This window comes from Paramisgurnus dabryanus, chromosome 7, assembly GCF_030506205.2.
Source record: "Paramisgurnus dabryanus chromosome 7, PD_genome_1.1, whole genome shotgun sequence".
Lineage (NCBI taxonomy): Eukaryota > Metazoa > Chordata > Actinopteri > Cypriniformes > Cobitidae > Paramisgurnus > Paramisgurnus dabryanus.
Window position 1 is genome coordinate 3,882,594 of NC_133343.1, and position 15,925 is coordinate 3,898,518.

General features: G+C 35.1%; 1 protein-coding gene and 1 long non-coding RNA gene across 2 annotated transcripts in view; one reads left to right on the forward strand and one right to left on the reverse strand.

Annotated features, from left to right (window-relative positions):
* Nucleotides 1–15,925, forward strand: part of LOC135783174 (protocadherin-9) — a 351,944-nt gene that overhangs the window by 90,335 nt on the left and 245,684 nt on the right. The window lies entirely within an intron of this gene.
* Nucleotides 10,205–12,187, reverse strand: LOC135783175 (uncharacterized). Its single transcript, XR_010545587.2, has 3 exons — nt 11,394–12,187; nt 11,120–11,267; nt 10,205–10,401 (listed from the first exon to the last, which is right to left on the reverse strand). It is a non-coding gene; the product is annotated as an uncharacterized lncRNA (long non-coding RNA).

Here is a 15,925-nt window from a genome sequence, read left to right on the forward strand (position 1 = left end):
AGCTCCTGCATTAGTGTAGAAAGCAGGGCCCACAGGTGCTACCCTTAAAATATCTCGCTTCTCGGTTCTTTCAGTACCATAAAAATCGTGTCGGGTCATTCGACTTTTAGCTCCACGCTCCAATGACGGCCTATTTTGTGTGGTTATATTTTATTATCAGATACTAAAACTTGCATTTTACGTCTCTCTGACTGCGCCGCATACTTTAAAAATCAATGTCAAGTCGATAACAGCATGATGGTATTTTGCTTCAGATGAAGTGTATGTGAGAGAGAAAATGTCATGTTGTTTGATGGCTATAAAGGACAAGGGTTGCCAGATTGTGACAGTCACAATCCCAACAAGAGAAGTTGATTTTATACATGTTGTCATGCTTGCCGATCTTTGATGATGCCATATCGCGACTCGTCACCGCAAACCTGTCAGTCGCTCTCGCGTTTGTTGCATCTCAATCCTTTAATAGACTTCACGACACCCGCGTAAACATCCTCCATTGTCTATTTTTAAACACATGCAAGACGCAGAGAGAACTGCACATACAGTCTTTTGGATGGAGTCTGTGTGAATGATGGTTGGCAGGACGACTTGAGAATTATTCGCCGCTTGTCGTTTACTGTATCTCTGTGTATAGCAGCCGGTTTTATAGCCAGTCGGATTTTTCAGCCAGTTTGCTTGTGTCAATGTAAAAATTCACCCTTAGGTCTGAAACAAATTCAATGCAAGCGTTAAGTTATTAACATTGCATTAGAGAAAGCCAGAAGGTCAAGTGTGTGTGTCTTTGTGTGTCAATATACGCTACTTCTTTGAGTCTATCTATTACAGAAACATGGGTACTGCAAGTATATATTTGCTATAAATGGAAATTTTGGACAGATTCATTGCCGTGTTGTTTAATAAGTGTGGGTGAACAGGGAATTTTTTTTATTGTGGTGTGAAGAAACTTTTAGGTCAACTACCATCGTTTGAATAGGAAGTTGATTAACGTCTACATGTTTGTAGCCGGCTACCTTGCGTATTTATTGTGTGTTGATGCGTTTGTGTTGTAGATAAATGTGTGTTTGTGGCCTGATGTACCAGCTGTGGCGTCTGGCTGTCACTGTTATTCGGATGAAGAGTTCAGATAGTAATTATCGAAATAATTAGCTTGTCCCATAGGAAAGTAAGTTTGTTCTACTTCAGGCAATTTCTGTCTCTTTTGGTCTGCGTTGTCTGCGAGGCATCTGGCCTGATGGCACAGTTCCATATTAAAAAAAAAGAGTTTGTTACCTTGCCAGGTTTTTAATCTGACAAATAGGTAAACTACACTTTAACAGATATCCTGGCAAAGCCTGTATGTCCAGTATCTGTATAAAGTCAGAATGAAAAGTCGCAAAGCATTTATTGTACATTGTATTAGCTTCGCGACTAATGTGAAATTTTAAAGAGTTTGAACTTTCATACATCTTGTATCACAATGGTATGTATATGTTGGTCTGATTGTTTATTTGGAGTTGATATTGATAATATACTTGTATTTCAGGGGTTGTTAACCTTTTTTATTTCAAGGCCCCCTTATTGTCCACAATAATATTTAAAGGTCCCCTATTTACAATTTTTACAAAAAATCTTAAAGCTTGGATTCAATCAAAAACACTGTTTTAGCTTATATTAATACTTGTTTTGTTTTATTATGAACAATTTTAAGTCATTTTCAGGCCCTATTGGAAGTTTAAGGAGGCCCCTGTTGTTAAGGGGCAATAGTGACTTAAACTGCAATTCATTGACGTGCCATTTATGACACTTTTTGTCCCACAAATGAAAACAACTCTAATGAATTTTGAAGTCTAAATGCGTTTACTAGAAATGAAAACACGCTGCAAAAAATGATTTTCAAGAAAAAAATCTTAGTATTTTTGTCTTGTTTTCAGTAAAAATATGTAAAAATTCTTAAATTAAGATGTATTTTCTTGATGAGCAAAACGACCCAAGAAAATAAGTCTAGTTTTTAGACAAAATAAAAAATCAAATTTAAGTGATTTTTACATAAAAAGAGCAAGAAATCTGCAAATGGGGTAAGCAAAAAAATATTGAACATTTTTCTTAAACACTAAATTCAAGAAAAAAAATTGCTTACACAATTGGCAGATTTTTTTGCTTGTTTATGCACAAAATCACTTATATTTGATATTTTTTGGTCTAAAAACTAGATTTATTTTCTTGGGTTGTTTTGCTCATCAGATTATAGATATTTTTACTGAAAACAAAACAAAAATACTAAGAATTTTTTTCTTGAAAATCATTTTTTGCAGTGTAGACTTGAAAAAATAAAATCATAAAAGTCTTGTTGGACAAAATGTGTAAGTGTCATAAACTTTTGTGATAAACAGAGTTTATTTTTTGCATTAAATTCAAAGGTTTGTGAGAAAAATGAACGGGGTTTTTAACCAGGAAACCAGTGTCCTGCTAACCTGCAAAAATACGTAATCACTGCGGCACTCAATAGCTGTTTTTGTATTTTGTAATGATACCATATTTTATATTTTTTATGTAATCACCTGTACTACTCTGTTTTTAATGTAAAGCAGCTTTGCTAAAATGCAAAAAAGTGAAAACGCTTTAAAAATAATTCGAGATTGATTGTTAGGTGAACTCCGTGTAACAGGTTGTTACAAGCAAGAGTTGGGTGATGTCAGCCAAAAGCCATTTAGTTAATGACATTGTCATGAATTATTAATTACCCTAATATTATGAATTATTAATAAATGTGTTGTCATCTGTGGAAACAGATGGTGTCACCTAGTTGTTGTTATTGTTGTTTACAGAGAATAACAATTAACTAAAGAAGAAAATAGCTAAATGGATACAAGATCTGAGATGGCATCGGTCCGGGTTGATGCATTAGCAAATCAAATCGATCGGAGATTGAGGCACCTGGCCGGCCCCCTATATCCTCCCAGTCCTTCCTAATGATCTTTATCAACAGGAGATTTAACAGTGACTTATCACTTTGTGGTTTTCACCAGAGCTTTCTGACACATCATCATTATTTTAAATAAAGAGAACATCTTATAAGAAGTGATGGGGATTACAAAGCTTAACATAGGACACAAGTGCAAATCAACTTTCTACAGGCCTGTCCGTCAATAGTCCTTAACCTCATAGATCGTCTGCTTTCATGCCAGGTTGTCTTATATACACACACATATATATGGTGATTTTAAATAGGTAGTCCTTCAGATGGCCCATTTTTCGCTCACTTTGCTGTATCAGTTTTGCACGCATACACACAGCATGGTGGCCTTTTGAGATTTGGGCCACTGCTTTCCAAATTGACTTTTATCAGGCTGTCTCAGCGAAGTTGTCTTTGTGGATGGGCAGTGCTCCATTTTTCCTCTGCATGAAGTGAAGTAAGAGATGCTCTGTATATTTTCTGCTATCGCCAAAAAGTCTTGACTACATAAGGCGAAATTGTTTCCTTCACCTCACCAGACAGTCAGCATTCAAAGTAGATCAAAAAAGTTCATCAAAGTTGTCCTAAGACAAGAACGGTATTGTTCAATAAAGGTTTTAGTATATGTATATATACAACTTTGACTGAAATAACCACTCGTTACAACCGAGGTATGCAGCAAAGCATTTGTGAAGCCACAACACGCACAACCTTGAGGCGGATGGGCTACAACAGCAGAAGACCCCACCGGGTACCACTCATCTCCACTACAAATAGGATAAAGAGGCTACAATTTGCACGAGCTCACCAAAATTGGACAGTTGAAGACTGGAAAAATGTTGCCTGGTCTGATGAGTCTCGATTTCTGTTGAGACATTATGATGGCAGAGTCAGAATTTGGTGTAAACAGAATGAGAACATGGATCCATCATGCCTTGTTACCACTGTGCAGGTGGTGGTGTAATGGTGTGGGGGATGTTTTCTTGGCACACTTTAGGCCCCTTAGTGCCAGTTGGGCATCGTTTAAATGCCACGGCCTACCTGAGCATTGTTTCTGACCATGTCCAACCCTTTATGACCACCATGTACTCATCCTCTGATGGCTACTTCCAGCAGGATAATGCACCATGTCACAAAGCTCAAATCATTTCAAATTGGTTTCTTGAACTTGACAATGAGTTCACTGTACTAAAATGGCCCCCACAGTCACCAGATCTCAACCCAATAGAGCGTCTTTGGGATGTGGTTGAAAGGGAGCTTTGTGACCTGGATGTGCATCCCACAAATCTCTATCAACTGCCAGATGCTATTCTCTCAACATTTCTAAAGAATGCTCTTAGCACCTTGTTGAATTAATATATATATATATATATATATATATATATATATATATATATATATATATATATATATATATATATATATATATATATATATATATATATATATATATATATATATATATTAGAGGATATATATGCTTTTATATTATTAATATAATGCAATATAATTGCCAGGCTTTTTCGTGATATTCATCCTTATAGTCACTCATATATTTTATGTGATATTGTTTTAAATCAGATTGTTTTGTACAGAATTAGATATTGGAGATTACTTGTCTCAAGCCTTTCATTATGCTAAGAGGCTTTTAAGAAGAGATGAATCTATGAAAACATACTGCTCCACTTTAAACCTCTTGCATGTTCATCTCAATATTATAAATCTGGAGCATTTAATCACTAGTCTCATGTACTGTATAAGAAACCATTCCCACTAATATCATAAGCTGTACCGAGACCGCACAATAAACAGATTTTTTTAGGAATATTATTGTTTGATGGAGACTATACTGTAATAGCCAGACGTCCTGGTTTACTCGAGATGGCTCTGATTATTTGAAATGTGTGCTGCAGTCCTGAAAGTAAATATGGGTCATTTATGTTATGCAGCATCTTTTCAGCTCTGTTTATGATTTCGTATGAAGTGAATCGTATAAAAGCATACGATTTTAATAAAAAAACAATAATGAAACCCTGCCCCAACCCAAACTTCACTGGGGCAAAAGGGAACCATACAGAAATGTATGAAAGTGGTTGTACAAATTAGCCGCCTCATAAATTACATACGAATTGCCATGAGATAGCGTTGGGTATACCTGATATTAACTCATTCCCGCCAGTCAATTTTTGAAAAGTTGCCCGCCACCATTTTTTGAGATTTTCACAAAAGTTTCACAAAATGCCTTCCAGGAAAATGTTCTTCTAAAAATATATAAACATACAAATATATCAAATGAAAAAAACAGACGCTCTGCTTTTAAACAAACAAACACAATGAAAAAAAAGCGTTTCATCCTATCTATATATTTTACTCTTCTTATAAACGCTTAAATATGGGTATTTTTCTTTAAAAAAAATAAATAAATATCAAAAAGCTAAATAATAGCATTTTTTTTGAAGGAAGTTTGTTAGAGATCAGATTCAGGATGATTATCAAACCATACGTAGAGTTAAAAATTAGTAAATAACGTTTTGGCTTCAGCGTTTTCATAAATTGGGTAAGTTCGCCAACTAGCTGATAATCGCGGTATTGCAGATTAACATAAAAATTCATCAGTGACGATTTTTTTCATGGAATTTTTTTCTCTTACTTGACGAGATAACTTGTCAATGGCAGTGAAAGAGTTAAGAAGTACACCACGATCGAGCAAAGTATTTGCACAATAGCTTGTTATTGCTTGAAATACATAGGTGAAGACTGACTTTTAAATGGCGTAAGAACATTTATGTATAGAAGTGAAACGTGTTACCAATTGAAATGTTTTTAATAAAAAAGGGAGAAAACGATGAAACCTGAGATATTTATTAAACTGCTCGTTTTATCCAGCATCCAGGCACATGCAAAAATGTCCAAATCTGTGGCAAAAAAGCAAAAATTCACATTTTGTGATGAAAGAAATAGGCTATCATTATTAATATCAAGTGAGTTTAATATTTATTTCAGTATAATAAGATAAAAATTTACATGTATTGCATTATCAGAGATGACCCTTGTGGTTTTTATGTTGCATATTTTGTGTTTTTAATAAATGTGTAATAACTGTTAATGCAACTTAACCATAAATGCACATGCACTGTGAACTTAAACTAAGCATACGACACCAATGTGATTTGCATCAGCTAGTCGGATGAAATCTCATTTTTGATTAAATAATTTCCCTGAAATGGCTCTTTTGTGTTGGAAATAATTGTTGTTTGGTTTTTGAAGTAGAATTATTAAATCTGACAGGACTTTTCACTTAACTACTATAAATACATTGATTTCCAATGCTAATCTCCTTATTATTAAGGGAAAAGAAACATGCAGTCTTGAGATCAACCTCGATGTCATCCAGAAGCACAGGCTGAGCTTTAGTTGTGTGATATGATGGTGTCTGCAGGTGTACCGTGATCTCTAACGTACGTCCACAGAAATGAGATCTGTACTGGATTAATTGGCTCACAGGGAGATATGCAGAGCGGTGAGAGACAGGAAAGGTTCACCTGCTCCTTTCATACTGAGAAGGTTTGGACATGTTGTCTTGACAACCTGGCAGCCAAGATCCAGAAGTGCTGTAGGCCACCATCTACCTACTGAGTCAACTTGGCAATTAGTCTACATGGGTTATCTGCTCTGGTTACTTCAGCAGGTCAGAAAATGAATTGTACATTGGCGCTGAAGTCGTTTAATGGATGCATTGCAATTTAAATCTTCATTTTTTGCCATCTGATTGCGTTTTTCTCAAGTATGTAGTTTACAGTGTGTCACGTTAAAGGCACAATATGTAGGATTTTTATCACTAGAGGTCGCTATTTTACAATAACATAATAACAAAGATGAAGCATAATGACGTTATGAATGCACTGCACTGCAAAAAAATTATTTTCAAGAAAAAATGTCTTAGTATTTTTGTCTTGTTTTCAGTAAAAATATATAAAAATCTTAAATTAATATGCTTTTTCTTGATGCGCAAAATGACCCAAGAAAATAAGTTTAGTTTTTAGACCAGAAATATCAAATTTAAGTGATTTTGTCCATAAAACAAGCAAAAAAATCTGCCAATGGTGTAAGCAACATTTTTGCTAAACACTAAATTCAGGAAAAATTCAAGATAAATCTGCTTACCCCATTGCTTCTTGTTTTATGCACAAAATGCACAAATTAAATTTGATATTGTTGCTCTAAAAATAGACTTATTTTCTTGGGTTGTTTTGCTCATCAAGAAAAAGCATCTTAATTTAAGAATTTTTAGATATTTTTACTGAAAACAAGACAAAAAAAGTAAGATTTTTTGCAGTTTGAGGGTGAAATGATGTGATATTTTTTTACCATCCAGAGACGTATGGGATTCACTAATCATCTTCATGGATGAGGTAATGAATTAATGTTTGTACATTTGATCACATTATTTTTGGCCATCGTAATGAATAAGCTGCAACGCACAACAGCTGCGTGTTAAATGCTGCATAACCGCCAATTCCGCATTTGTCCACACGTGTTGCCATAGTTTATACAACCGGAAACTAAGGATAGCATGGATATCAAGTCACTACAAGGGCGACAATTACAAGGGAGACAAGGGACGAGCCATTTTTTAAAAGGAGGATTTACAAATCCTTTGTAACTTTTGGGCTAATGTAAGTACAGAGCTCCATGAAATATATCACACTGTGCAAGTGGTTTTGTTTTTTATTACAAAAATATTGTGGCCTCAGTTTAGCCACTAGCCAGACCGATAAATAAATACAGACTGGAAGTTCACTTCGGTTCAGGCACATAACTGCAACACTGCGTGTGCATTCATTAAAAATGAACGTGACAAACTAGTAATCACAAATTCAGATGTAGGAAATGTTGATGGGAACATACGAGTACACTTTTATTCGGAGCTGAACGTTTAACCAAGTTAGCAAAATGAACTTGCAAGTGGTGCATTTGAAATTCGTAGAAATCTATGAAGAGGTGCATGCTGGTTGTCTCACACTCCACTGTCTCAGAGTGCCCTTGTGTTGAAATGTTTAAAGATGGTAAGATTTTCTCAATTCAACACAGCTGTCTTAGCATTCGCTCCCATTGGCCCGGTCTGTGTGCTGTTTGTGTGACAATTGTTTGTGATTGTATTACATCTACATGTAATGGCATCAAAATGGCACCAGTTCACACAAATGCCTCCATCTGTGCTGTATTAGCATAGGCAAGCGTGATCATAAAGCGCTATTCAAACCGATATAAGTATGTGCACACAGAATAAATCAGAGAAGCTCTTTCTCTCTTTCACACACCAGCAAGTCAAGCCTAAATAAATATGCACATAAGCGTCAGCCCCAAAAATAGAAATTTTATTCACAAAAAAAAACTTTCTTACTTAGTATTTTTGTCTTGTTTTCAGTACAAATATCTCAAAGATTTTTTATTAAGATTTTCTGATGAGCAAAATTACCTGAGAAAATCAGTCTAGTTTTTAGACAAAAAACATAACATTTAGGTGAATTTGTACTTAAAACAATAAAAAAAGGGGGGTAAGAAAAAAATCTTTAATTTTTTAATTCAACAATTAATTAAAGAAAAAATTGGCAGATTTTATTTTATTTGTATTGCTTGTTTTAAAGGGACACCATGAAACTTTTGGCCACTAGGGGGTGCTAGACACATATTTTTCACTTCTAGCGCCCCTAGAGCCCACAAGCGCCGCAGCACTGTCGCAAAGGAAAGGAACTGGCCAACCTTAAAACTAAACTAAAAACTAAACATTTAAAATGCTAAACGATCAACATTTTGAGACAACAGGGAGAAACGCAGTCATGTTACAACTTTCTGATGAGGAACTCGTCGTGGCAGAAGCCATTTCTCAATCTGAAGGTTGCAGCCTCCGGATGTCGTATTTCTAATACGTCATCAAGACTGTCTTATTTCACAATATTAACAATTACAAAGTTGACTATTATACTTAGTTAATCGTAAATTGTTGCAGTATGCTTATGACTTGCGAATGTAATGCTCAGTTTACCTTAATAACCCAGGCTTGATGACGTGTGCAGCCTTCCAATTCAGAAACGACCAGACGTACACTGAAAAAAAAAATCCTTTCAATTTACGTAATTTTAATGTGTACATCGGTCCCACATAATCCGATTGTGTTAAACCAACATAATTTTCCTCATTTAATTTTTATGTGTCAGACCAAAACATTTTAATTGTTTCAAGTAGTCTAATATAAATATGTTGACTCAAAGTGCTATTTCTCTTTACTATAACACATTTATTTTGTAATGTTTAAGTAATTTTATTATGTAAGGGGACTAGATTTTCATCTGTAATTCCAACATGCTTTTTTAATGCTTATATTATGGGATTATGTAACTCTAAAGCAATTTCATTATGTTTCTGGCACCAGAATAATCATCCATAATTATCCAAATGTTATTTATTTCTTTTTTAAATACAAAATACATTTGCATTGGCATAAAAAGCAAAGAGTTTTAAACAAAAGTTTAGTGATATTGAGGCAAACCACTGCTTTCAGATCATCAATTCATTTAAATCACTACACATTAATTCAACAACAGTCAATAACTATTACAACAATCAGCACATGCAGTACATACAAAGGGGCAATTTCCCAAACAGGTTGTAGATTAATCCATGACTAGGCCCTAGTTATATTAGGATATTTTTTACAAAAAAAGTTTACAAACAAACCTACCTTACAAAAACAACACTGGAGTACATCTTGAGACAAAACAATGGCACTGATATATGTCAAGATATGTCAGTGCAATATGTTTTCAAATTAAGGCATTGCAACAGTCTGGGACTAGAAAAAGCCCCATCTGTAAAACTGACCCAAATGTTTAAAATAGTTACTATCACAGTAGATTTAGAAGTGCTAAAGCACAAACACTGCATTCCAAAGAGACATGCAAAACAGTAAGTACTATTATTTTTTAAATGGATTTACAAACTGGAAAATATCAATCCTTCAGAAAGTCAGAGCTACAGCATTTGTATAAACTGATAATCAAAGATTCAACAAAAACAAAATACAACAACCATTTCCAAAATCAACTCTGAGCAGAAAACTGTTCATGTTTTAATAAGGAAAAAACACTTAAAACAGATAAATAAAAAGAACATAAATGAGCAGCACAGTCTTTCTAATCCTTTCACTGAAAGAAACGGTTCGTTAAAGTTACGCTCAATGCAGTTCCATTAAAATCTTTTGGATATTTTCAAAAATAAAGCAGAGATCAGGATAGCTCAGGTTTAAGGCATACATCAGCTCAAACAACATGGCACGATGTTGCAACACCTTCATGCCTTCCAGGACTATACAAAGATCCTCTTCTTCATCACAAGAAGCATGTTGTTTGAGAGCACAAATCCCAACAGTGGTGTCTTCAAATGACCTCACTGATGCTGACTTCATCCATGCCCTGTACAAAACAGACAAATGTAGTTAAAGAAACAGAAAAAAAGTTACTGTTACAATAAAAGTGTCATTGGAAATTAGTACAATGCAAACAAATATAAATGTAAGTATACAGACCCATGTGCATTGCCACAGCATGTTACAATTGGTTACAAATATATGGGTTACAAAGCAAGGCAGCTGCACGGTCCACTGCTCCAGGTGTGTGTGCGCGTTTACTAGACTGGAATGAGTTAAATAAAGAGGCCACATTTCGAGTGTGTGCTACCATACCTGACAATCACAGCAAAAGTGAATTATGTCATTTTCTCACTGTCATGTTGTTATAAACCTGTATAAATGTCTTTGTTCTGATGAACACGAAGGAAGACATTTATTTTGAGGAATGTTTGCAACCAAACTGTTCATTAGCCCCATTCACTTCCATAGTATTATATTTCCCCACTATGGAAGTGAATGGGGCTTATGATTGGTTTGGGAACAAACATTCCTCAAAATATCTTCCTTAAGTGTTCATCAGAACAAAGACATTTATAAAGGTTTGTAACAACATGATAGGGAGTAAGTGATGAGAATTTTTATTTTTGGGTGAACTATCCCTTTAAATCTTCCCAGGTGTTTTAATGACCCTTGTGCCAAAAGATGTAACTAAAACATACTACATTTTCTGTACTTCCAACAATGTTTACACATTTTTATGTCTATGAATCTATATTACTTACTTCTGTCATTTGATCATTCATTGTTTGAAGTCTTTTTGCTAGCTGTCCTCCTTTCTGATAGAAGAGTTTCGTCAGGTTTTTGGATTGGAGGTCCAGGTGACACGCAGGAACATAAGACAGTAGTGATTCTTTTAAATTCAGCATTTATCTGAAAACAAATTAACCAACCATTGTATATTTGAGTACTGCGAGTCAAAGAATAATACATGTATATTAGTTACAAAAATAAGATTTAGCTCCTAACAGCAGTAAAACAGTGATAGGAATTACTTACCAATGCTTTTGAGTGTGTAGCGCATGCAAGGATGATGGACCTATAAGAGGAAATATTCAGAGGTGAAATCAACACACAACCTCAAATGATGAAGGTCACACATACACAGAGCAATAATGAAATAAGTATTATATCTGTCATAGGACGCAATTTTGGACAAAATGAGATCTTAAAACAAGGTGCTCTTCTGAAAACGTCAGCTTTAAGGTGTGGCACTTCAAAGCAATTTTTTCAGTTAATATACCAGACGTCACGCGAGGCATTTAAAAAAGCTTTTTCTAATAGAATCAAGTGTTGCTCGTGGCGTAGTGAAGTCACGAATAACTGACGCGGGTCTGTTCATCTGATTAAGCAGACAGTTTGTTTCATACGCAATGTCATTATTAATGTAGTCAATTGATATCATCTGGTAAATTACTTACATGGATAACGTTACTCTGGACAGAATAACGTTTGGTTAGCGTTTTATTTGTCCTGAACCGTTTCCATAGAACAACTGAGTAAAAAGTGCCTCAAAAGTCAACTCAAATCTGACAGTTTTCAACTCGGATAAAACTACCAAACGTGAAATAACGTTATACAGCTGACATTTTTAAAACGCTGTTTTTCTTTATGAGCCTTACACTTACTGACTGACTGACTGACTGACTGACTGACTGTAACGTTAACTTATTCCACCAACATCCTCCAAACTCATTTTTACTACAAGTCATTGCAATGGCTACATATTGTAAAAAAACTGTCTATCTAGTGAAGATATATCACGTATAAAGTGAACATAAATAAATAATAGAACTTACTTTAATAACGTGATGTCCGTCTGAGAGAGTTCTTCTGACTGACTGCTGCTGATGCCCTGTCCCAAATGGCACACTCCGGACTTGTGGTCCTCCTCAGAGTCCACACTTTGATGACATCACGTAGTCCAGACTTTAGGGACCCTTGATGCGAGTCCACGTGGGTGCACCGGAGTCGTATTTTGGGACAGACTCGAGCATCACACGGGAAACAGGTAGAGAAGTTGCCCGTCAGTGTGAACTCCTCCCTTCCGTCGTCTGATTGGTCCGATTGCCCTTTCGCAAGGACTTCTGGGTTGGCAAAGTGCGCGAAGCCTGCTGCAGTGCGGGCTTCGCTGAAGACCGCATCAAGGGGGCAAAGGAGGCGCTGACGAGCACACTTCAAAGCGTAAAAATGTCAGATGGGACACCCTACGGACTCGTAGACTAAGCGAGAACGCGCAATTTAAGGCCACAAGACCGAAAGTCCACATGAAGTGCGCCATTTGGGACAGGGCCTGAGTCTTCATTTTGGCGCCCAAAACAAACGATCTTTATTCTTCTTTTATGGCGATTGACGTCCTTTTTATTGAGCGTTACTGCCACCTTCTGTTTAGGAGGTGCCATTTTGTGTGCAAACTCAGTTTTATTGCTTTAAGTATTCAATTCAATCATTTTTAATCAATGTGAGAATAATGTGTTCATTTTACATTCAAACAAAACATTTTCATCATAATCAATTAAATTATGTTTACACAAGGAATATAAATATTTTGTGTTGCATATACATGTTTATTTTATTTAAATTCAAAGACCCACCAAGTCCATTTTTTTCAGTGTATTTCCTTGCCTTTTTCCAAACAAATATTGTTGCATCCTCTCTCTCTCCCTCGCCACCAGGATTTTCCGCAATGGCGCTCGTTATTCCTCTTTTTTGTGTGAAAATCGCTCCAAATCCAAGTAAACCGATGCGTTTAGGTCTGCCGCTTTGTAATACGTCACGCGAGTGACAGCGGAACGCAGCAAATGAGGAAGAGAGAAGAGAGAAACGCTCGGATCTGATTGGTGAATGAGTAGGGTTTGGTTTTACACTGTGAGCAAGTTTGAGTGCTATAGCATCCTGGATTGTAATGTAAATATCATAGACACAGTAAAAAGAAAGGTAAATACGTGAACACAGCATCTGAATACAGGGAACTATATGCAATATAATCGCCGTAATTTATAAAGAACATCGCATTTATGTATGAATCAACAGTTTATATAAAAAATTGCCTTAAAGGGGAATCGAACCCGGGTCGCCCGTGTCATAGGTCCGTGACACTAAAGACTGTGCCACAGAGTCACATATTAGAAACCGCTCTCTACACTCCTTAAGTAGCCTCCAGCAAAATTCACGTTAAAAACAAATTGTGTGGAGGAAGTGACGTATGCCGTAAAGCAGTCGAATTTTGTAGTTTTTTTTTGTGCTCTGGTTACTACCACAAACCCTAAGTTTTAAAATACGAGTAAAAGTGATACAGACCCCGTCAGGCTATGGTAGACATGTCATTCAACCTATTTAAAGTCGATGTACTATCACAAGGGTCTTGAAAATGTATTATGAAGGTTGAAAAATTACATGGTGTCACTTTAAGCACAAATTATCATTTTTTTTTATTTTGGTCTAAAAACTAGACTTATTTTTTAGGTCGTTTTGCTCATCAAGAAAATACATCTCGATTTAAGTAAACTGTGATATTTGTACTACAAACAAGACAACAAACTAAGTAAGTTAGTCATTTTTTTGCAGTGTAGAGGCCTTTTTTTTAAAAGTCTGATGAGTCTTTTTAATATCATCATAAGGTCTATTGCACTTTTCAGCATATTCTGGACCAAAATTGCCCACATAGACAAAATGAGACCTTTTGAAGGGGCAGTAAAGTGGTATATAATGTTTTGGTTTTTATGTGACCTATATATCCAAAAAAGTCCAAAATACTGCTATAATAAACCCGCGTATAAAACTCAGCAACAGGCTATAAAGGAATAACAGAATAAATGGATGTAGATTTCGTAATAGGTGTAATACAGTAAATATTTGTAAGTGTGTGAGATTTGGTATTTAGTCGATACAAATACTGCAAAAATGAAATTTGTCTCCCCTTGTGATGTCAGAAGGGGATAATACCGCTCTTTAATCTGCACTATCCAACCATGGCACTGCCATTTAGTGTGGAAATAAGCTAATTTACATTTTAAACACCCAAAACAGCAAATTTTTGCTCACACACTGCAAAAATAAGGACTTTCTTACTTAGTATTTTTGTCTTGTTTTCAGTAAAAATATCTAAAAATTCTTAAATTAAGATGCTTTTCTTCATGAGCAAAACGACCCAAGAAAATAAGTCTAGTTTTTAGACCAAAAATATCAAATTTAAGTGATTTTGTGCATAAAACAAGCAAAAAAATCTGCCAATGGGGTAAGCAAAGAAATCTTGAACATTTTTCTTAAACACTAAATTCAAGAAAATTTCAAGAAAAATTAGCTTACTCCATTGGCAGATTTTTTTTGCTTGTTTTATGCACAAAATCACTTAAATTTGATATTTTTGGTCTAAAAACTAGACTTATTTTTTGGTGTCGTTTGCTCATCAAGAAAAGTCATCTCAATTTAAGTATTTTTAGATATTTTTACTGAAAACAAGACAAAAATACTTAGAATTGTTTTCTTAAAAATAATTTTTTGCAGTGTAATAAATGATCTATACTGTATGTTTTTTTGAGCTGAAACTTTACATACATACCCTGGGAACACCAAATATTTATTTAACATCTTAAAAAGTGCCCCCCTTTAAACTTTTACACTGCAAAAAATGATTTTCAAGAAAAATTCTTAGTATTTTTGTCTTGTTTTCAGTACATCTTAACAATATCTTAACAATTCTTTAATAAAGATGCTTTTTCTTGATAAGTAAAATGACCCAATAAAATAAGTCTAGTTTTTAGACCAAAAACATCAAATTTAATGATTTTACCGTATGCATAAAACAAGCACACAAAAAAATTGCCAATGGGGTAAGCAAATAAAAAACAGAATTTTTCTTGAATTTAATGTTTAAGAAAAAAGTTCAAGATATTTTTGCTTGTTTTAAAAACTACACTTGATGTAAAGAATACTAAGAATTTTTTTCTTGAAAATCATTTTTTTGCAGTGTAATTCACCCCATTGGCAGATATTTTTTGCTTGTTTTAAAAACTACCCTTGATGTAAAATACATGTTAAGATTTTTTAGATATTTCTACTGCAAACAAGACAGAAATACTAAGTAAGAAGGTATTTTTTGCAGTGAAAGTGTTTAAGGGTTAAGGTGCGTAACCTGAACCAATTCAGTGATTTCTTTCACTCATTTAAAGCCACTAACTTGTCAAACTTTGGCAAATCCAGATATCAGAAGCTATTGTATTAGCAAGATACATAATTCGACTGTACCTTTAGGACTAACCTCTGCCTCTGTACAGGTGTTGATATGCAAATCTGGCCTGTCGTATATTTATGTGCTCGTGTGTGTGTGATGTCATAACCATGGCAATATCTGTCCCATTTTACAGACCAGTTTCATCATGAACCATCTGGTTGAACCAAGAGAAAGCCAGTCTGCATGGCAAGATCAAGGAAAATCCCCGTTTTCTGTGATGTTTCCCCTTTAAGAAGCTGGGCCGAATGCCGACCGGGGTCCAGATTAGCAAGTCTAACAAGGTCACAAATAGCCTTTT